This window comes from Gordionus sp. m RMFG-2023, chromosome 3 (genome assembly GCF_954871325.1).
Source record: "Gordionus sp. m RMFG-2023 chromosome 3, tfGorSpeb1-WG-v2, whole genome shotgun sequence".
NCBI lineage: Eukaryota > Metazoa > Nematomorpha > Gordioida > Chordodea > Parachordodidae > Gordionus > Gordionus sp. m RMFG-2023.
The window spans coordinates 6,246,684-6,255,098 of NC_088777.1; positions in this window are offsets into that span (position 1 = coordinate 6,246,684).

The following is an 8,415-nucleotide window of genomic DNA, read 5'->3' on the forward strand; positions in this document are numbered from 1 at the left end:
ACGCCTTCATATTTAAAATTAAAAATTTAAATAAATAAAATGAAATTGAAAAAAAAAATTATCATTATTAAATAATTTTTTTTAACAAAAATTTAAAAATATTAAAAGTGTAAAAGCAAAATTATTTATAAAAAAATGTATGTAAGTACAGGTCCAAAGATCTGCAATAAACAAGCCTAGAACTCTCTAACAAAATTTGGGTGAAAAGTCAGAAAAACCCAGGCTATGCCTTGAGGATTCTGAATTTGGTTCAATACCAATCTATTACCTACAATAAATATTTAAGAAAACGCGCTATCATTTAATGATGTTTTCCCATTCCCTTAGCAAAGTAATGGCTATGCATAGGCATAAAAGAAAGTAATCAATTTTTCTAGGTAGCATCAATTATCCTTATATAGAAAAAAATGAACAAATATTTAAATGGCAGCGACGCAGTGGATCTCTGGCTGATTCAATTTTCTAAACTAACTTTTGAAATAAGATTGGGTAAGAATAAAAGGATAAAGATATTTGGGGTAGGATTAACATATAATTTTTTAAATATATTTTCGTTTTAATAAATTACTATTTGAACGATGTTTTATATATTGCGTTGTTAGAGGGTTGAGACGTTAAGAAACACTTTATAAAGAAATTTATTATCTATAGAGAATAAACACAATCGAAATATTAATTTGCTTCTCCTAGAACCGGTCAAAGTTTTAAAAGGTATAAAAAAAAAATTTTAAAGAAATTTTTTATCAGTTGAGTTTGATTTTTTTTTGGTAAATTATTTTTTGGCCCAATCCACTCCGATTTAATGTTTAGATGTAATCTAGCTCGCATTATTTAATATTTTGATCATTATAAATATATGACTGCATTTCTATAATTGATTTTCAAAGAAAATGAGAAACAAATAAAAATCAAATATCCGTCGTCTAATAAGACTGAACCCTGTAGAAGAGCTAATTACAAGGTTTTGAACCGACTAAGCCTTTAAACAAAATTAGTTGGTTAGGATAATCATGATTATATAAGTAGAAATCTTAAACCAAAACAAAGAGACTTTTTACTTTATCATCCTAAACAGATATTCATAAAACCTAATATCTTTTTACAATATTTTTAAATAATAATAAATTTAAAATTTTATATTGTACAAATACAAAAAATTATGTATTCCTTTTAGATATCTTATTTAATCATATAAAAGTGAAATATCTACTGAAATGTGTACGGTTAACCTTTAATCATTTTTGTAGAAATAATGAATTTTATATTTGATCTTTCAGCGCTGACCATTAATGTTAATATCGAATTACTATAAATTAATTAATGATATAAACAGATTTTCTAAATATTTTCATCTTTATCCCTAGCATTGTTAAAAATCCTAATTCAGATCGATTTTAAAAACAGCCCGATTAGGATTATAACCAAAATAATATTATGTAAACATGGAGACTTTGCTCATAGATGACAGAATGGTTTGGATATCTATTTTCCAAATTTCGAGGCTTGTATTAATTTGACTTAAATTTTAATCAGGCCTTTTTTTTAAATCGACCTAAATCGGACTTTTTAACAAGAAAAGCTCCATTCTTTTAAAGTCAGCAAATGCATCAATCATAGTCTTGATACTTTTATCAGAAAAGAAAACTCTGTCCTTTAGAATATCTTTTTTCATGCCTTTAAGTTTTATGAATGTCTTCATTTTATTTTCTGGTATAATCACAATCGGATTATCATCAGATAAAATAGGCATATTCCATAATTTTTCAAAGACTGTTTGGTTCAAATTAATTAGATTGTGAAATTTTTCTTTACTCGGCGATCAATTATCATACGTGTATTCACCCAGGCACATCTACACAGGATATCACTCCCCCCCCCCCAAATCTAAAACAAAATTAGTATAAAATTTACAAATATTATAAAACAAAAATTACCATATTCTACTACCACTTTCATATAAATTTACTCTTCTACACTTCCGTTTTATTCTAATGGTAGTAGACTCTTTAAACTCCTTACCCCCTTTTAGTTTTATGTCTTGCGTTTCCCTATGACAAAGAAGACATGCCAGAGTCAGCTCTTTCATCGTCTTACTTCACTTTCTAATTCTTCCTAATATTAATCATATTAATCTTAATAGCCTTTCCTTTTTGATGTTCCCATTTTCGTCTATTTCTTTCTATCTTTCCTATATCTTCTATATTCACTTTGTTTAACAATCAACTTATATAATTCACTTCTCCTCTTTCTTAACAATAAAAAGTCTTAATCTAATCTCAGCTTTTGAATACTTATAATCAGGGTTGGCAGTCGATCATTTGATAGGAGGAGTATTTGACCGGTAAAATACGGTCAAATACTCTAAAATATTATTGGCGAATATATATTTTTTGATATAATTAACTAGTATTTATTAAAAGCATGTATATCAATTTTATTAGGTGTTAATTTATTTAAAAATTTATTTGTATCATGAAGGAATCGTTTTAATAATAATTTTATATTATAATTTAAAAAAATTTACAATGTAAAAACTAAGGAATTTATTTTATTACTAAAAAAAATATATTAATTTACCTGTTTATTATTTAAAAAATTAAATTTTATGAGTATAATTATATTAAATCTATTTATTTTACTTCCACTTGCTACGAGTTTATAATGTTCTTTTTAGTTGTTCTGTTCAGATTTACAAAATAATTTATTCAATTCTGGTAAAAAGTTTTATATTATATTATATTTTATATTTTATATTTTATATTTTATATTTTATATTTTATATTTTATATTTTATATTTTATATTTTATATTTTATATTTTATATTTTATATTTTATATTTTATATTTTATATTTTATATTTTATATTTTATATTTTATATTTTATATTTTATATTTTATATTTTATATTTTATATTTTATATTTTATATTTTATATTTTATATTTTATATTTTATATTTTATATTTTATATTTTATATTTTATATTTTATATTTTATATTTTATATTTTATATTTTATATTTTATATTTTATATTTTATATTTTATATTTTATATTTTATATTTTATATTTTATATTTTATATTTTATATTTTATATTTTATATTTTATATTTTATATTTTATATTTTATATTTTATATTTTATATTTTATATTTTATATTTTATATTTATTTTATTTTATTTTAATTTATTTCAAAATATCAACCTCGACAAAATACACAAAAAGTAATTTGTAATACTTCTAATTCTAATAAAGAATTGGGTGAAATTATTGAGAATAATTAACAAATTGCATTATTTTGACTATGAAAAATTAGAATTTAATTCTATTATCTCATCAATCTAATCAAAGCGATTAAATGTAAATCTCAATCTTATATAATCGGTTTCATAGATAGAATGAATCCCAAAGAAAAGAATGAGTTCGATCAATTGTTAGCAAAGGTTATATATGCGAGCAATTTATCTTTCCAGATCACTTAAATTTCCTACATCCAAAATTTAAAAAAAAAAAATCCTATATACATTTACCCAGGCGAAGGCAGCTGGCTGGATATCTTCTAGACAAGGCGCCAGGAGATATGGGTGAGAGTTGCAGATATAAAAATTAAATCTCCTCTCTTATCAATTAAAGAAAGTAATATTAATTTTATGGTGATGATGCTTGTTCCAGTATTTTACAAATTTTTAAATACTGAGGAAAATCGCCATACTGCAAATTATATTGCCCAGGAATTTAAAAATGATGGATTGAATCCGGTAAAACTATATTCTTTTGTTACTGATAATGCCGCTCTAAAGCAGCCTGGATAATTCTAAAATCTTAATCTATTTATCATCATATACAATGTTATGGATGTATAACGCATACATTGCAGTTATTCTTTCAAGATTTTTATCGATTGAACGACTTCAGTTACCATATAATTTTAAAAAAATTGTTAGATTTTTTATGAGTAAACACATACCAGCTGCAGTATTTTCCCGTAACAAGAATCAACATCGAATACCATCATAATTAAGTACAATTAGTCAAACTAGATGGACATCCAATAATATGTATGGAGCAAATACAAATATGTAAGAAAGCTCTGAAGGCATCAGTTGCTGAAGAAGCTATATGTGATATTTGTCCTATAGAAATTACTAATAATATATTAAATGAGGAAATATTTTGGAGGAAAAATTAAAATTTTTTACCTATATTCCAACCTTTAGCTACCTCATTGTTGAAAGTACAAGGGGATAAATGTAACTTGGCCCACATAAAAAACGAGATGATTGATTTGAAGGACACATAATACAATCATGCCATGTATATTTTATCCATCTGAAGATAAAAAAAATTAAAGGTATGTTTTAAAAGAGAAATTAATGATCTAAATACATGTGGTCATAAGCTTATTTATTGGACTCCCAATATCAAGGGGAGCCTCTTACTAGTACTGAATTGATGAAGCACAAGAATTAGGTATTTTACAAGGTGGTGATGACATAATATTTTAAGTGATATAGTGGCATATTTAATAACCAAAATATGTAGAAAGTGGTAACTTCCATAAGAAACATTTAGATTTCGGTCTCAAGTTAGTGGAATGCACTTTTCCCACCTTGCTCATCAAGAGACTAATATTTTACTAACATTTCCTTGTTCGACTTCTTCTACAGAAATAAATTGGTCGGTTTGGGTCAATATTTATACGAAAAACAGAAATCGATTGAGAACTTCTACAACAGGAAAATTAGTAAGAATATATCATAACTTAAGATTGATAAAAAAAATTAAAGAAAATAATGATATTTGAATCAGAACAAGACTCTGCCACTGAGAGCTAAACAATAACTATAAAATATTATGAAATTTAATATTACATAGATTCATTATAATATTATATATATACAACATAAAGTTAATATTGGCATAAAAAACATTTATTTGAATTTGAGCTTATTTGATAGGTCAAATATCGGTCAATTAACCGAATCGTATTTGACCGGTCAAACACACAACCCTGCTTATAATTACTTTAATATCACAGCACTTATATGTTATTTTTTTATTATTTGGTATTCTACTAAGACAAAACATTCAGCTTATCATCCTTATTTCAATTTTCGGAAGGCTATTTCCTTTATTATCCAAAATTCCAGAACCATATAAAACCGTTTGCCATATAATTTATTAATATTGCTTTCTAATTTAAGTGATAAATAATTAGTGTTAATAAAAATAACATTTTTCATTTAATAAATACTCTTTGTAATTTAAGAAATTAAAATGAGAAAAAATAATATAATAACTGAGATATTAAAAGTATTATATATATATCTTGATCTGATGAAATAATTTAATATTTCTAAATATCTAAATATAAAATTTTAATATTAAATTCATTGAATCCTTTTGAAACCGAGCTCAAAAAAATTCGTGACTGTTTTAATTTGTATAAATTATCTAGAATAAAAGAGAGTTTAGATTAGATTCGGGTTTAGAATTTTTTTAAATGACCCGGGATTGCTACTTCAGGTTCCAGTTCTGTTTGAAAATTTCCTAAGATAGTATATTTTATCTCAATATATGGGAATCTCCAAATTTTAAAATTTTTAAGTACATTGGCTCATCAAATTGTTTTAGTTTAAGTTGCATGCTTTTATTCAGTTGGCAAGTCGGTCAATTGATTGGTCAAATTCAGTCAATTGACCGGAATAGTATTTTACCTGGTAAAATACTCTGAAAAAATCTGTAGAAAAAAAAATTAAAAATATGTTAAAAAAAGGGAATAACTACATGTGATCACAGCTGCTTATTTTTTGGGCCACCAATATCTAGAGGAGCATCTCATTAGTAGTGAATTTAATGAAGTATGTGATATAATACTAGAAATAGCCATTTTACAAGGTGTTGATGAGCAAAATATTTTAAGTGATATAATTAATTTCAGAAAAAAGGCATCTTTAATAGTAAATTATGTGGAAAGCAATAATTCCAACCTAGTTCTACTTCTTCCTTAGAATGATAAAGGTCGATTTGGGTTAATATTCTTACAAAAACAGAACTCGGCACCAGGAAAATTGATTAAAAAAATATTAAAGAGAATGATAATATTGAATATAAATCAGAATAAGACTCTGCTACGGAGACCTAAACGTTAGTTATTGAATGAATATGAATTTAAAAAATTAATATTATAGATTCATTTTACTAATATATTCAAAATAATATAGTTAATATTGATTTGAATTTGACCATATTTAACTGTATTTGAAAAAATTTGACCTGTTAAATATCGGTCAATTTACCGAAACGTATTAGACCGGTCAAATGCACAACCCTTATTTATATATTTAAAAAAGAACTTATTATCTCTTCTTTTTCGATAAAGTTTCGAAAGCCTTTGAATTTAATTTGTTTTTATGTTTCGGATACAGCCTTAATAAATGAAATTAAAAATATTCATATTAATAGATATAAAATTTATTTATATTCACTTCATAAGTTTGAGAATAGAATTGATTGCACCTATTTTAAATGTTTAGGGCTAACCAATACGGCATGCATATATTTTTTGTAAAAAAATATTATTCCATATCTAAAGAAGTTCTTTATTCGATTTAATTCGTATTTTTGCGAATACATAATTTACAATTAACCATCAAACTATTCCAAATTATTTGTAAAATTTAAATTACTCGAAATATTTGAAATTACTAATAAATATTATAAATTAGTCGTAAATATTAGAAAATTTGTACATAATCGAAATTTTATAAATATTTGAAATTATTATTATAATCATATCATGTTCCTTGTTTAAACTTTTTACTTTTTCCACATCTATAAATTTTCAAAATTTTGTTATTTCATTTCTTCATATTTGAAAGAATGAAATAAAATTAAAATAACGAATAATATAAATTTATATAATACGAAAATATTGAAATTTAAATTTACAATAAAAAAAAAATTAGGAAAGGGAAGGAGGGAGGGAGATGAGATAAAAAAGATTCTTATATAATAAAAATCCTCTCAAGATTCTAATATAGTTATTGTGTTATACCCCCTCCCTCACTCTCAAATCACATAATAAGTTGTTTTTTTAAGCTTAAATTTGGAAATGTGCAGATTTCAGATTTTCCCCCACTTCTCGAATTTAGAAATTTTGTATTTCAAGCGCGGGCAATTTTTAACATTTTAATCACGCCCGATTTGAATATTTTAAATTTTATCGTTCCTTGTGGCTGTAATTTTTTATAAACCTTTTCAAAAATAAAAATTGAAATAACGATTTTTGTTTTGATTTCCAGCAAACTCGTGGTCTAGGCCCGGGGTTCAGATTTGGGATCCAGACCCGGGGTTACGATCCGGGGTTCAGATATATAAAATGAATAGTAAGAAAATATAAATCTCATTTATTAATCTTAAATTAAATCTTACTAATTAATAATTAAATCTTTGTTTATATTTTTATTATACACTGATTTAATCTCATTTTCTTATTTACCATTTAAATATTTTTTTGGTTAGGGTACCTTTTCAGGGGCAATTATTTTTATTATTTTTTAATGTTATTTTTTGTATTTTTTTATGCGATTTTTTGTTATTTTTTTATGCGATTTTTTGTTATTTTTTTATGCGATTTTTTGTTATTTTTTTATGCGATTTTTTTTTATGTAATTTTTTATGAAAGCTATTGTTTTTATGTTATTTTTTTATGATTGGTTCATTTTCTTATTGTTTAATTTTTTATTTAAGATATTTTTAAATTAATATATCTTTTTTTATTTAAGATATTCTAAAATAATTTTTTCTAAAATTTAAAATTCGTACAATTATTTAAAGGAAGTGAATGGGGGCAAAGGGGGAAGGCTAGGGGTAAGGGGTAAAATTATTAGATTATGTACAATGCGGGTAGGTTTGGGGTTAAATTTTTGATAGATGAAACTTCGCTATTTAAAATTTATTTGGTTGATTCTTTCTATACATTCCCTCTATACAAACTTAATATGATTCCTTCTATACAAATTTAATATGATTCCTTCTATACAAACTTAATATGATTCCTTCTATACAAACTTAATATGATCCCTTCTATATAAACTTAATATGATTCCTTCTATACAAACTTAATACGATTCCTTCTATACAAACTTAATATGAATAATTTTTTCTAAAATTTGTATAAAGAATTTAATTTTTTTTACTGATAACACTATAATTAAAGGAAGATTCCAAAAATAAATAAAATTTAAGCATAACAATCGAAATAATTTATTCATTAAATTGAAATATACTATTAAAATTTATACAATCATTAATAAAATGAATAAAAACATCAAAACGATTTAATAATCTATATTTTCGAAAATATCTATAAAAATATCTATAAAAAAATTATTTTAAAATATCTTAAATAA